The sequence below is a fragment of the Miscanthus floridulus genome, chromosome 4 (assembly GCF_019320115.1).
Source record: "Miscanthus floridulus cultivar M001 chromosome 4, ASM1932011v1, whole genome shotgun sequence".
Taxonomy (NCBI): domain Eukaryota; kingdom Viridiplantae; phylum Streptophyta; class Magnoliopsida; order Poales; family Poaceae; genus Miscanthus; species Miscanthus floridulus.
The window spans coordinates 102,576,118-102,588,270 of NC_089583.1; the positions used below are offsets into that span (position 1 = coordinate 102,576,118).

Consider the following 12,153-nt stretch of genomic DNA (forward strand, 5'->3'; position numbering starts at 1 on the left):
TATCCAGTTTTCATCACCGTAGATAGCAAGGCTTAGAAATATCTATACTCTCTCCCTCTCACATGTAAAAGCCATCCCCTTCATCTATAAAAGGGGATGCGCTCCCTCCAACGAGGGGAGGATCCAGTTCAGAAAGCTCAGACTCACTAGATCGACATCAACACCTTATAACCACAGGACCACCAAGTTCTGACCACAACCCTTTCGGTTGGAGTCAACCGAACCTATTGTATACCCCCTCCTTTCTCCTTCTCGTTTGTAACCCCACTACAACTTCGAGCACCTGGGCTCAGGAATAAAGTCACCGATCGACCCCTGACTAGGACGTAGGGCACTGTTGCCTAAACCAGTATAAATCCTATATCATTGAGTGCTAGGCCACCTCCGATCACAACGTACAGCAAAACTATAAATATTTACTAGTTGGTCACTTTCTGTACCGACAACACCATTCAAGGAATGGGAGAAAAAGAGATTAAATCTCTCTTACCTGTGAACTTGGGGTTGTTTGGCAAAGGTGAATGTGCCAACAAACAAAAAGCGAAAGCTTAGACCAAAGACTGTTGATGGTGTCTTTCTTGATTATGCTATTCACAACGTGGGTTATAGATTTTTTTTATTATAAACTCTAATATTCCTGTGATGGCTGTTGATACAATTATGGAATCTAGAGACGCTATATTTTTTGAGAATGAGTTTTCCCATGAAAAATACACCTAGCACAACTGGTCATGAATTTATAATTCCCCATGAGCATGAAAATTTTATTTCGATAGAACAAATTGAGGAACCCTATGTGCAAAATCCTAGGAGGATGACACTATAGTCATCCAGAAAAAGCAAGAGACAGAGGACTGCAAAGTCTTTTGGTGATGACTATATTGTGTATCTTGTGGATGACACATCCAATGACCATTGAAGAGGCATATTCCTCTCCTGATGCTGACTTATGGAAGGAAGCAGTACGGAGTGAGATGGATTCTGTTATGTCTAATGAAACTTGGGAAATTGTTGATCCGTCCCTATGGGTGCAAGCCTATAGGGTGCAAATAGGGTATTCAAGAAAAAGCTTAGTCCTGATGGTACTATTGAGAGGTACAAGGCAAGGCTTGTGGCTAAGGGTTATACTCAAAAGGAGGGATGGGGATTTCTTTGATACTTATTCACCAGGTTGCCCGATTGACCACAATTCGAGTTTTGTTTTCCTTGGTAGCCTCTTATGGTCTTATCGTTCATCAAATGGATGTTAAGACAGCTTTCCTAAATGGAGAGTTAGAGGAGGAGATCTATATGGATCAGCCTGATGGGTTTGCAGCAATTGGTCAAGAAGACAAGGTGTGTAAATTATTAAAGTCATTATACGGCCTAAAATAAGCTCCTAAGCAATGGCATGAGAAGTTCGACAGAACTTTAACATCTGTTGGCTTTGTTGTGAATGAAGCTGACAAATGTGTATACTATCGGTATGGTGGGGGTGAAGGAGCCATTTTGTGCTTATATGTTGATGACATACTGATCTTTGGATCCAGCCTCAAAGTGATCGAGGAGGTGAAGGAATTTCTATCTAAAATTTTTGAGATGAAAGATTTGGGAGAGGCTGATGATTATTCTTAATATCAAGCTTCTAAGAGAAGGTGATAGTAGGGTAACTCTGTCACAAACCCACTATGTGAAAAAGGTGCTGAGTCATTTTGGGTTCAGTGACTGTGTACCTGCTCCTACACCTTATGACCCTAGCGTGCTATTGATGAAAAATCGAAGAATAGCAAGGGATCAGTTGAGATGTTCCGAGATTATTGGTTCACTCATGTATCTTGCTAGTGCAACAAGGTCTGACATCTCACTTGTTGTGTGTAAGCTGAGCCGGTTTGTGTCAAACCCAGGAGATGATCACTGGCGTGCTCTTGAGAGAGTGATGCGCTACCTAAAAGGGACCATGAGCTATGGTATTTGTTATACCGGACATCCGAAAGTGCTGGAAGGCTATTGTGATGCCAACTGGATTTCTGATGCTGATAAGCTTTATGCCACAAGTGGATATGTGTTTTCGCTTGGAGGTGGTGCTGTTTCTTAGAAATTTTGCAAGCAGACTATCTTAACAAAGTCTACAATGAAAGCAGAACTCACATCATTAGACACTGCTGGATCTGATGCTGAGTGGCTTCGTGATCTCCTTATGGATTTATCGGTTGTTGAAAAACTCATACCGACTATTTCTATGAACTGTAATAACCAGACTGTGATTACAAAGGTTAACAGTTCTAAGGATAATATGAAGTCCACAAGGCATGTTAAGAGACGACTAAAATCTGTCAGAAAATTGAGAAACTCCGGAGTAATAGCGTTGGACTATGTCCACACGTCTGGCAGATCAGTTCACTAAGGGTCTGTCATGCAATGTGATAGAAAGTGCATCGAGAGAGATGAGTTTGAGACCCACTTAAAATTTACCATAGTGATAACATGTTCTATGTGATCGGAGATCCCGTGAAGTAGGACGATGAAACAAGCTAGTAGTAAATTATGAAGGAAAGATCCTTAGTAAGACTCATTTCTGATGCATATCTTTCATTTCTATTAAGACAGGCTGGCTTTTGCCTTAATGCGTTCCAAGTGGTTTGTCAAATTAAAGATGTTGTTCTACAGAATATCTTTTGAGGAACACACCTATATGAGTCAGACTGCTGGTCACAGTCTATGAGATTTGGATGATATCTAAATACTCATGAAAGACACTGAAGTATGACTTATATGCTTTAAATAGAGGGAATGTCTTTTGCTGCTCAGTATTAGCTAAGGACTTTAGTGACATTCACCTCACACAAAACTGTCAATTCAAGGCTTAGTCTATTGTTCAGTTGTGACTGAGTGAAACTATTGTTCTAGATGGATGTTCAACTTAACAGTCTCTATCGAAACACTGGTATATAAAAGAAATGTGGTTCTGAGACTACTTTGTTACAAACCCTAGAGTTTGGTGGGGATTGTTGGATATAATATGGGCTTGACCTATATAATATTTAATAAATCAAATAAAACTCTATGGTACGTACCATTAAGTGTTGTATGGCTTAATACCATATGAGATTTTGACTGAACGTTGACTCACCTTGTATATTATTTTTCTGGATTAAACTAATAATAAAAATGCCTAAATTTCTAGAAGGATTACTCCATAAGTGAATGTTTCCGGAGCACAGGTTGACGTTATCTGCCATCCCTCGTTTACAGGATTCTGCAGGTCGCAGGACCTAATAAAAAATAAGAGAAAAACTTTATTTCCAAAACAACCAAAACAATAATTTCTAGTCCAAATGTACAAATCTAATAGCATCACATACATTTGTGCCATCAGTTACGCTGTCAGTTGCAGTGACAGCTGTGTTTAGGGTGTTTGCAGTGGCATTCCTCCTCTTGTTATATTCCCTTCTAGTTTTCTTTTTCAACGTATCAAGAACAGTTGGGGTTGCCAGCTTCTTCTTTCGGGAACGTTTGGATTGACCTTGTGTAAGATCCCAGCCCTTTGTACGAAGAGAGATGGGCAAAGTATCATCAGTAAATTAATCCTCGTTCACAGGATTGTATGCAAAGTTGGCTGCTGAAACATGGTTGTCAACCCTTTGATCTCTTAGTGACTTCTCATATGAAATCACTTTCCCTGATTTCCCTCATGATTGACAAAGCATATTCTTTTGATTCTGAGTTCATGGAACCAAATTCCACAACCTCTGCAAAGTTTGTACAGATCATCGTAGCTTCCCAGTTCCTGATTACCTGCTGAGACAGGCTGCGATATGGAAGCACAGGTTTGTTTACAGTCCTTGCACCAGCGATGAATGATGTATTTTTGTGGAATCATCAGCACAAGATCCTGTCTCAGTACAGTGAGTGCATGCCTACTCAATATTCCTTTGGATTGGAACAAACGGCAGAGGCACCATATGTCACCTTGAACATTATCATAAGCAACTTTGTAATCTACCTTGTTTGTTTGATCGACATGCTCCGAAACTATGTATGTAACCACTGAATCATTCCGGTCAAGTATACTATAATTGTAATGAAATTAATTTCCTATTTCATTGAAGAACTTCTGAAAGATTTCTGCAGTGTACACCTTTGCTGCTTGATCTTCCGCAGGCAACCCTGTCAGCTGTCATCATTGGTGGCCTCATCTGAGCTGATCGTAAATCTTCATAATACTCCTTTTCTAAGTTGCCTTTAACAGCTTCCTCATACTTCTCTACAAACATTTTCAAAGAGGTTCCTGACGTCAACCAGCCATCAAATAGTCAGATACACTATCACTTCTGTCTGTGACAGACATTCCTGCCCAAAACTAGTCCTGATCTCATATAGTTTGGACAGCCATTCATTTCCCTCTAAATGAAAATGTTGGATGGTACCTTGCCACTCTCTGTCAAAGTCATTCTTAACATAATCATAGGCCAGTGTGGTGAATGTGGAAATAATTTCATCCTTGTTCTCCATTTCTTCCAACTTTTCAGGAAGCTCATTTAATATGTGTGAAAGGCAAAAACGGTGCCGTGCGTTAGGGAAAACCTTTTTAATAGCTATCGCTACATCATGACAGTAGTTCGTAATTATTGAATGTGGTGGCTTGGCATTCATACATCTTAACCTTGTACCAAAAAGCCACACATAAGCCCCAAGATATCTACCAGCAAGCAGGCCACAACCTAGTAGCACTGGCTGTGCATGGTGGTTAGTGCCCATGAGTGACACAAACTGCATATCATACTGATTACTAAAGTTTGTGACATTAATAGCAACAACATCACCTAAGTAGTAATTGTATGAACTACGTGATTTGGAGTCAGCCCAAAAGACAATCCTTAGCTGCCCTTGCTCATTCATATCTAAACTGTAAAAGGAACAAGGGTTTTGATCTTGCATTTTGTTGAGAAAATCCAACAGGTCCTCCAAGTCTCCTGCCAGTTTCAATTTCCTATTTCTGTCTATTTTGGTTTTGAATTCAAGATGTGTAGAAGACGACGTTACACCAGTATCACCAACTCTGATTGAATGTACAAGAGGCCAAGAGCTGAGGTGCTCTGTTGTCCCTCAGACTCGCAAATTCGAGGTGGATTTATCGAAAAAGGAGAGTTCTTCAAATGCCTCTTAAATTTAAGCAAGCTAGGATCGTTGTGCTCCAACTCAAGAACAATTACTTCCCAGCGATTTTGAAAATGGGCATCCTTCACAATCATCTTGGCCTTGCAGCCAGTCTTCATGTTTCGCTTTCTTGCAGGTCTTGTCACACCAGACCTCAGTCTAGACTGCCCTCCTTTAGAACATATGAATGTAGAGCGATAGCGGAAACCATCAAAGGTATTGTTAGATCTTCTTGTAATACCAAAACCTGCATGATAGCCATATGTCACATAGAACTGAAAGGCATCTTCCTCCGAGTAAATATCATCCCTACTTTTGGTAAACATGCTGGATCTACATCAACTGGTTTGAAGACATCACTCTCAGCAGCATTTCCTTCTCTTTCACCATCTTCTTGCATATCTTCTTCATTAGATGATTCAGTGCTATACTCTTCCTCTTCCATTGGTTCCAAAATTTTCAAGTCAGCCTGAAAATAGAGCAACTGTGTCATGAATTTTGGATAGACATTCTTAACAGAACTATTTGCATCATCATATATAAAGGTGAATGAATTGGAGCAGGTAGTGCCATAGGAATTCCACACACTCCTCTAGTCGAAATATATGTCGTTTTTAGACTTGTACACAGGAAGGAGTATATGGACCTCATTGCCCTTTAATTATTCCATCACTGGAAAAGCCAATTTCGCCTTGTTGTTCGTACTGATGGGAATCTTCTTCATACTGAAAAGGCTCTTGCTAAACTAATTATAGGCCGTGTGAAATCAAGGAATATGCATACACTGTCTAGCCTTTTTTTTTAGATAATGTCTAGCCTTTTTATTACTACGTAAAGAAGATCTAGAGCTAACTTCTCCTCAAGATTTGTGAAATCAAAATGAGTATTTCCCTAAACAAACTTACTCTTCTATAGTGTGATCCTTGGCATGACGGAAGGCTCGGATAAAACTACGTCTAAATCGAACGGGTATTATAGAGAGAGAGTCCACCTCAAAAAAATTTGCTCTTTTATAATATATACAAATGATATATAATTTTTAATACAGATAATACCATCATCAAGTCTAGCTGATTTTTTAGGAATACCATTTGGCTAGCTTTATTGATTCATAAGAATATTATGTAGTTCACTAGAGCTTCTAGATACTAGAGAGTTCATGGATCCAAATATAGTTACCTAAATGCTTCTTTCCGCACGCGCGTGCAAAAGCGCTTCAGCGCCCAAACACTAAAAGATAAAAAAAGTTGCAGATGAACTCGCCTGCCGTCGCCACCGAAGATGAAGTAGGTAGTGGCATTAGGATTCAGTGGTTTCATGGGTTTCTATGCTCTCCGCACTTAGAAGGGAGGTTGCCGGACCGGCGGTGGTCAGTGGTCATGATGGCGGTAGAGGACGGGTGGTGGGGGTGCCGCTCGCCTAGGCGGTGGGAGAGGCCGGTTGGGCAGTGCTTGCGGTGAGGGCGTCCACCGGAGTAGAGGAGAAGCTTAAGATTAGTGTGGCAGCGGTGGATGACGGTGACGGAGGCAGCGCGACGGCGGCACACACCACGGGAGCCAGGGAAGTGGAGGAGGCAGGGGCGCTCACGCCGGATCTAGAGGAGAAGCTCAGGTATAGGGGTGACCATGGTTGAGGGCGGCGTCAGAGGCGACTGTCCACGCTGCTGGAGCCGGGCAAGGTGGGCCAACCCCAAGAGCGTGAGGAAGAAGAATAGAATATACCGCATGAGGAAGAAGAGAGAAAGCGTGCATGCAGGATATGTACTTCGTATGTGTCAGTGCGCCTAGTCGAGTACTATACACTATTATAATTATATTTCACACTAAAAGCTTACTCTTTTCCTGTCTTTTCCTACTCTTTTCTCTTATAAAGAGAAGGGAGAACTCATTTGAAATGTAGGGCTAGGAAGCGACTCAGTCATGACGCCCATGACCAAGTCGCAGAACAACTCGCTCCCTGCCGTGGGAGGCTCAACCACACACGTCGACCCACACCCGCCGCCTCCGCAGGCGATCCATCCGACCCCTAGGTCCCCTTCTCCCTCCTCCTTCCTCCAAACCCTGGCGCAAACCCTAATGTCCGCCGCCGTGGACCCTTCCCGCCTCTCCGGCGAGTCCTCGCCGTCGTCCCCCACCACCTCCGGCTCCTCCTCCCACTCCTCCTCTGGTGCCTGCCGATGCCGCCGCCACCAACCTGGCCCAGACAGCATCGATCCTCCGCCCTCGGCGATGACACCGACGCCGATGCCCCCACCTCCCCGCGCGTGGGGATGTACTTCGAGACCGAGGACGACGCGTACGAGTTCTACAAGGCCTACGCGGCGCGTCTCGGCTTCGTCGTCCGCAAGTCCAACAAGTCCAAGAACTCAAGGCACACCGTCACCCGCCGCCTCTTCGTCTGCTCCAAGCAGGGCTTCCGCCAGGAGCCCAAGAAGCCCCAGCACGAGACCGCAGGCTCCGGCGTCGCGTCCTTGTCCTCGCTTGGCGCCGGCGCCTCGGTGCCCGGACTCGCGCACAGGCTGCCTAGCGTCGCTCACCATCAAGCTCATTCCTTCCGCAAACGCCTTCCGCGTTACGGACTTCGTCGCCGATCACAACCACCCGCTCACCTCTTCCGCGCCTGCTGTGTCCCTGGCCTTGCTGCCGCCAAGCTCGTCACACCACAGCATTGCCGCGGCGGCCAGCTTGCCAGACCCAAGGGATGGGCCGCGGCCTGATATGCATTTTGAGACAGAGGAGGATGCGTATGTCTTCTACAACAGGTACGCTGAGCACGTAGGCTTCAGTGTCCGCCGCTCCTACAAGAAGCGGAAGCGATGGGATGATAGTGTCGCGGATTTTTGTTTGTTCCCGCGAGGGTGTCAGCGACCGTACCAAGCAAGAGGGTGGAGCCACAGTCAGTGCAAATGGTGGTGCAGGGTCAGCAGGCACACCTAGGCCGGGTCCGCCACCAACACGGACCGGATGCCAGGCGAGAATGGTGATCAAGATCACCCCCTGCCGGACATACCGTGTAGCAAAGTTTTTTCCAGAGCATAACCATCCTCTCGCCAATCCAGAGAGCGTGCATAAGCTGCGGTCTCATAAAATGAGAGCTCGTGCACATGAGCTTGGGGCAGGGGAAATGCATCGAAGGAAGCAAGGGAAGGGTGTGCAGCTTGGGGATGCTGGCGCAGCATTGCAATACTTGGAGGAGTTGCAGGTAGAGAATCCTTCAGTGTATTATGCAGTAGGAGTGGGGCCTGATGGGAAATCCGCTGTAAATTTCTTCTGGGCTGATGCAAAATCAATAATTGACTACAGGAGTTTTGGGGATGTTGTTTGCTTTGATACAACATATGGATTGAACATTTATGGACGGCCATTTGCACTGTTTGTTGGTGTTGACAACCATAAGCAGTTACTTGTGTTTGGTGCAGCACTGCTTTATGATGAGAGCGCTCAGTCGCTGAAATGGGTATTTGAGGTGTTTACTGATGCCATGCATGCTAGGCACCCACAAACTATTTTGATTGATGAGCGTCCTGAGTGTGCCATTGCAGCAGCAGAGGTGTGGCCTGGAAGCAACCACTGCACAGGGGTGTGGCATATCTACCATAATTCAAAGAGGCACTTGAAGCAGGTGTTTGAAAGCTCAAAGAGTTTCAGCAATGCTTTGAGCCATTGTCTCTTTGACTGTGAGGATGCGATTGAGTTCTTGTCATCATGGGAAAAGCTAATTGAGAAACATGACATTAGTGAGAGTGAGTGGCTCAGCAGACTTTTCCTGGTGAAAGAAAAATGGGCTTTACCTTATCAGAGAACCATTTTTTCTGCTGATATACTCTCAACTCTTCGTAAGGATAACATGATCAATGAACTGAAACGAGTAGCTCAGTGAGCAAGAAGATATCCTGCAGTTCTTCAGGCGTTATGAGTCTATTCTGGAAGAGCATCGATCAAAGAAATTGCATGCTGATGTTGATTGCAGCCAGGTTACTCTGCCTATCCCGTCGTTGCGAATGCTAAAACAATCATCAAATGCTTATACACCTGAAGCTTTCAAGATGTTCCAGGGAGAGTTTGAGGCTTACATGAACTGCATGTCCTTCCCCTGTGGTGTGGTTGGCACAATCTCGGAGTACAAGATTGTGCTTGATGAGAAGCCATCAGAGAGCTTCGTCAAATTTGATGCACTAGATGGCTCAGCCACTTGCAGCTGCAAGAAGTTTGAAGCTGTTGGGATTCAATGCTGTCATGTGCTGAAGGTGCTGGATCTCAAGAATATCAAAGAACTTCCAGAACAATATATTTTGAAGAGATGGAGGAAAGATGCTTGTTCTGTTCAAACTGGGGAGGAACCTGCCTATGGATCTGGCGGTGTCATGCGATCAACCTCAGAAGCCCGATTCAGTAACATGTGCCAGTTGGCTAGCTTGATTGCTTCAAGAGCTGCCAAATCTGAGGATGTGATGTCATACATCGAAAGTCAGTCAAATGCTCTTCTGAAACATCTGGATGATATTCTACAGACAGGCTATCCTGATATGGGAAATCACACTGTTGCTTCAAGTAGTCAACCAATTTCCTTTGTAGGCAGCCAACATCCTGACCATTCAACACCAGTAGGAGTCGTTGCACAGACAACAAATGGTATATACCTATAATGTTTCGATATTTCCAACATCTCATCATTCTTTACTGTTTTATTGAACTTCACATGTGTAATGGCAGGCCTGTTGGGGCTCTGATGGTGCACATTTTCAGTCTACAGTTCAGATCATACTGGCAACATTGGTAAGTAGTTAGTGATGTATGTTAGTTTAGAGCTGATTTTATTGTCCATTCGCTAAACATGAAAAAAACTCAAGGGGTGGGGGGTGAGATAGTAGGGATGATACAAAAACATTATGGAGTTTTTTGCTTACTGTTTAACTGTCTATCCATTTCACTGCTGTCAGCTATTCAGCTGTTTGGCATCAGATAACGTCCTTTAATATGTTTACTGGACTAAGCTACCAGTACAAGGCCAAATTGATATCTTTCACTTCTAATCAGATTTCCTAAACAGATGGTGATTCCCTTCTTAATGTTTTGCTTGTCCTTTTATTTTCAGTTAATTTGAACTCAGGTTTTGTTTGTCCACAAGATTGAAACTTTGGTTATTTAGGCTTTTCCGCTAATTTTTTTCTAATGTGAAATGAAATAGAAAGCCTTGTTTGCTAAGCTCGTTAATTTTGACTACAATTATGTGAAAGTTTTACTGACAATTGATTTGTTTCTTTGATAAAACTTCAGGGCTGACATGATTGTCAGGAATTCCTCCTCATCCAGAACTTGTATTCGCCAGTGGACAACTGAATGGGTCAGTCAGTCTTTGTAAATTTAGTTGGGCATTAGTTGAAGTCTGTGTACAGTATTTATCTTGGCCACTGTTGATGTAATTGTGGTGCTAATTATATTCAATTTTGATGAGCCTGTGCTTTCTCTGCATCAAATGGCATTTTTTTTGTACACTAGATGAGTGCCCGTGCGTTGCAACGGATGCAACATAAATTGAATGAGATGTTTGTTAGCCAAGTCAAAATCAAGAATATATCAATTCAATTTTTCACGTGTATTATACCACGATAATGTCTAGAAACACATTCATTATCGTAATGAACCTGAAATAAAAGCTAGGCTTGGAGCTTGTTGTCTGAAAGTTATGACAAACATCAGTTGCCTCAAAGGCTGAAAATTTATTGCTAAGCATCGAATTGAATTTATCCATACTCTGCCTTGCCAAAACATATATACTCGGACTTACAATATCCTAGCCCGCATGAGGCATGACAATAATTCATTTTTTAGGAAAAAAAGTATTTGTTGTCAACACGCAACGCGAAGGACGACGAACGAGATTTGGATCACGATCATGATCATTGTGTGGTGATATTCCAGTAAATTCCTTTCTCTTCCCATAATTCTCTTCCCGTTTTATTCTATTTTATTTACTTGCCTTTCAGTGTCTCCATGCGGTGATTATGTGTCTGCCAATGATTCCGTGAGTTTTATTCCATTTTATTTACTTGCCTTCCAGTATCTCCATGCGGTGATTATTTGCCTGCCGGATAGGATATGGATCGCATGAGATGCGGTGATTATTTACCTACTGGATATGGATCGCATGAGTGTTTTGGTCCTGCCGGGTAGATGTTGACAATCCGTATGTTTAAGTTGTAGATTTCCACGACCACGATGCAAGAGGCCTACGGCTAAATGATTGCAGTAATCCTCGTTGGATGCCAGCGGCTCGACAACTTAGCTTCCGGCCATCCACGACGGCGAGTAGCGCGGCAGCCCCAGCACTGCACCGCGCTTGAGATGGTGGTGCCCATCTCCTCCACGGCGGCGAGTAGCATGCGAGGACGGACGCGTTTTTCTGCGACGGGCTGCTCCGCTCTCCCGCGCCGCCACATCCCTGCACGGCGGCGAGTAGCATGCTGGAGCTGCAAGAAAGTCACAGGCATGATGGATTAAACCAATTACTCGATTTGTATAATAGATTCAACGTTCGATGCATCAAGTGCACAAGTAACGCGAGTGCCTGTGTCTCCAAGTTCGTCAGCGCAACCACTTTCCTCTCCTCCAGGGCCTCCCGGCGTGGGTCTTCTTCTCCAAGGGCGGCTCGGCCAAGCAGCACAGGAGGCGGCGCGAGAGCAGGCGCGGGCAAACCACGCTGGAGGGCAGCATGGCGGCGCGCTGGAAAGGCCCCTTCGGCTTGAGAACCTTGGAGCGTTCCCGCGACCGGCGGCTCCAGCCTCTGTAGCTCTGCCTGCCTCGCTAAAAAATTTGAGACCTGCAGTGAACGACATGGAACCCGCGCAACCGGAACGCGTTCACGATGCGGTCTGACGGCAGCACCTTGGCCGCCCTCCGCGCCCGCGCCGCCGTGACCCTACTGCTGCTGGTGGTCAGGAGCGGCGGCGCCCGTACATGGCGCAGGCGCCCTTCAGCTCGATGCACCACGACGTGTGCTCGCTGGCGCACAGCCGCA

The 12,153-nt window shown here is 44.6% G+C and overlaps 2 pseudogenes; one reads left to right on the forward strand and one right to left on the reverse strand.

Annotated features, from left to right (window-relative positions):
- Positions 1-3,151: 3,151 nt before the first annotated feature.
- On the reverse strand, positions 3,152-5,593 carry LOC136548955 (protein FAR1-RELATED SEQUENCE 6-like; annotated as a pseudogene).
- A 1,461-nt stretch (positions 5,594-7,054) lies between these two features.
- LOC136550183 (protein FAR1-RELATED SEQUENCE 5-like) lies at positions 7,055-10,480 on the forward strand (annotated as a pseudogene).
- The last annotated feature ends 1,673 nt before the right edge of the window (positions 10,481-12,153 follow it).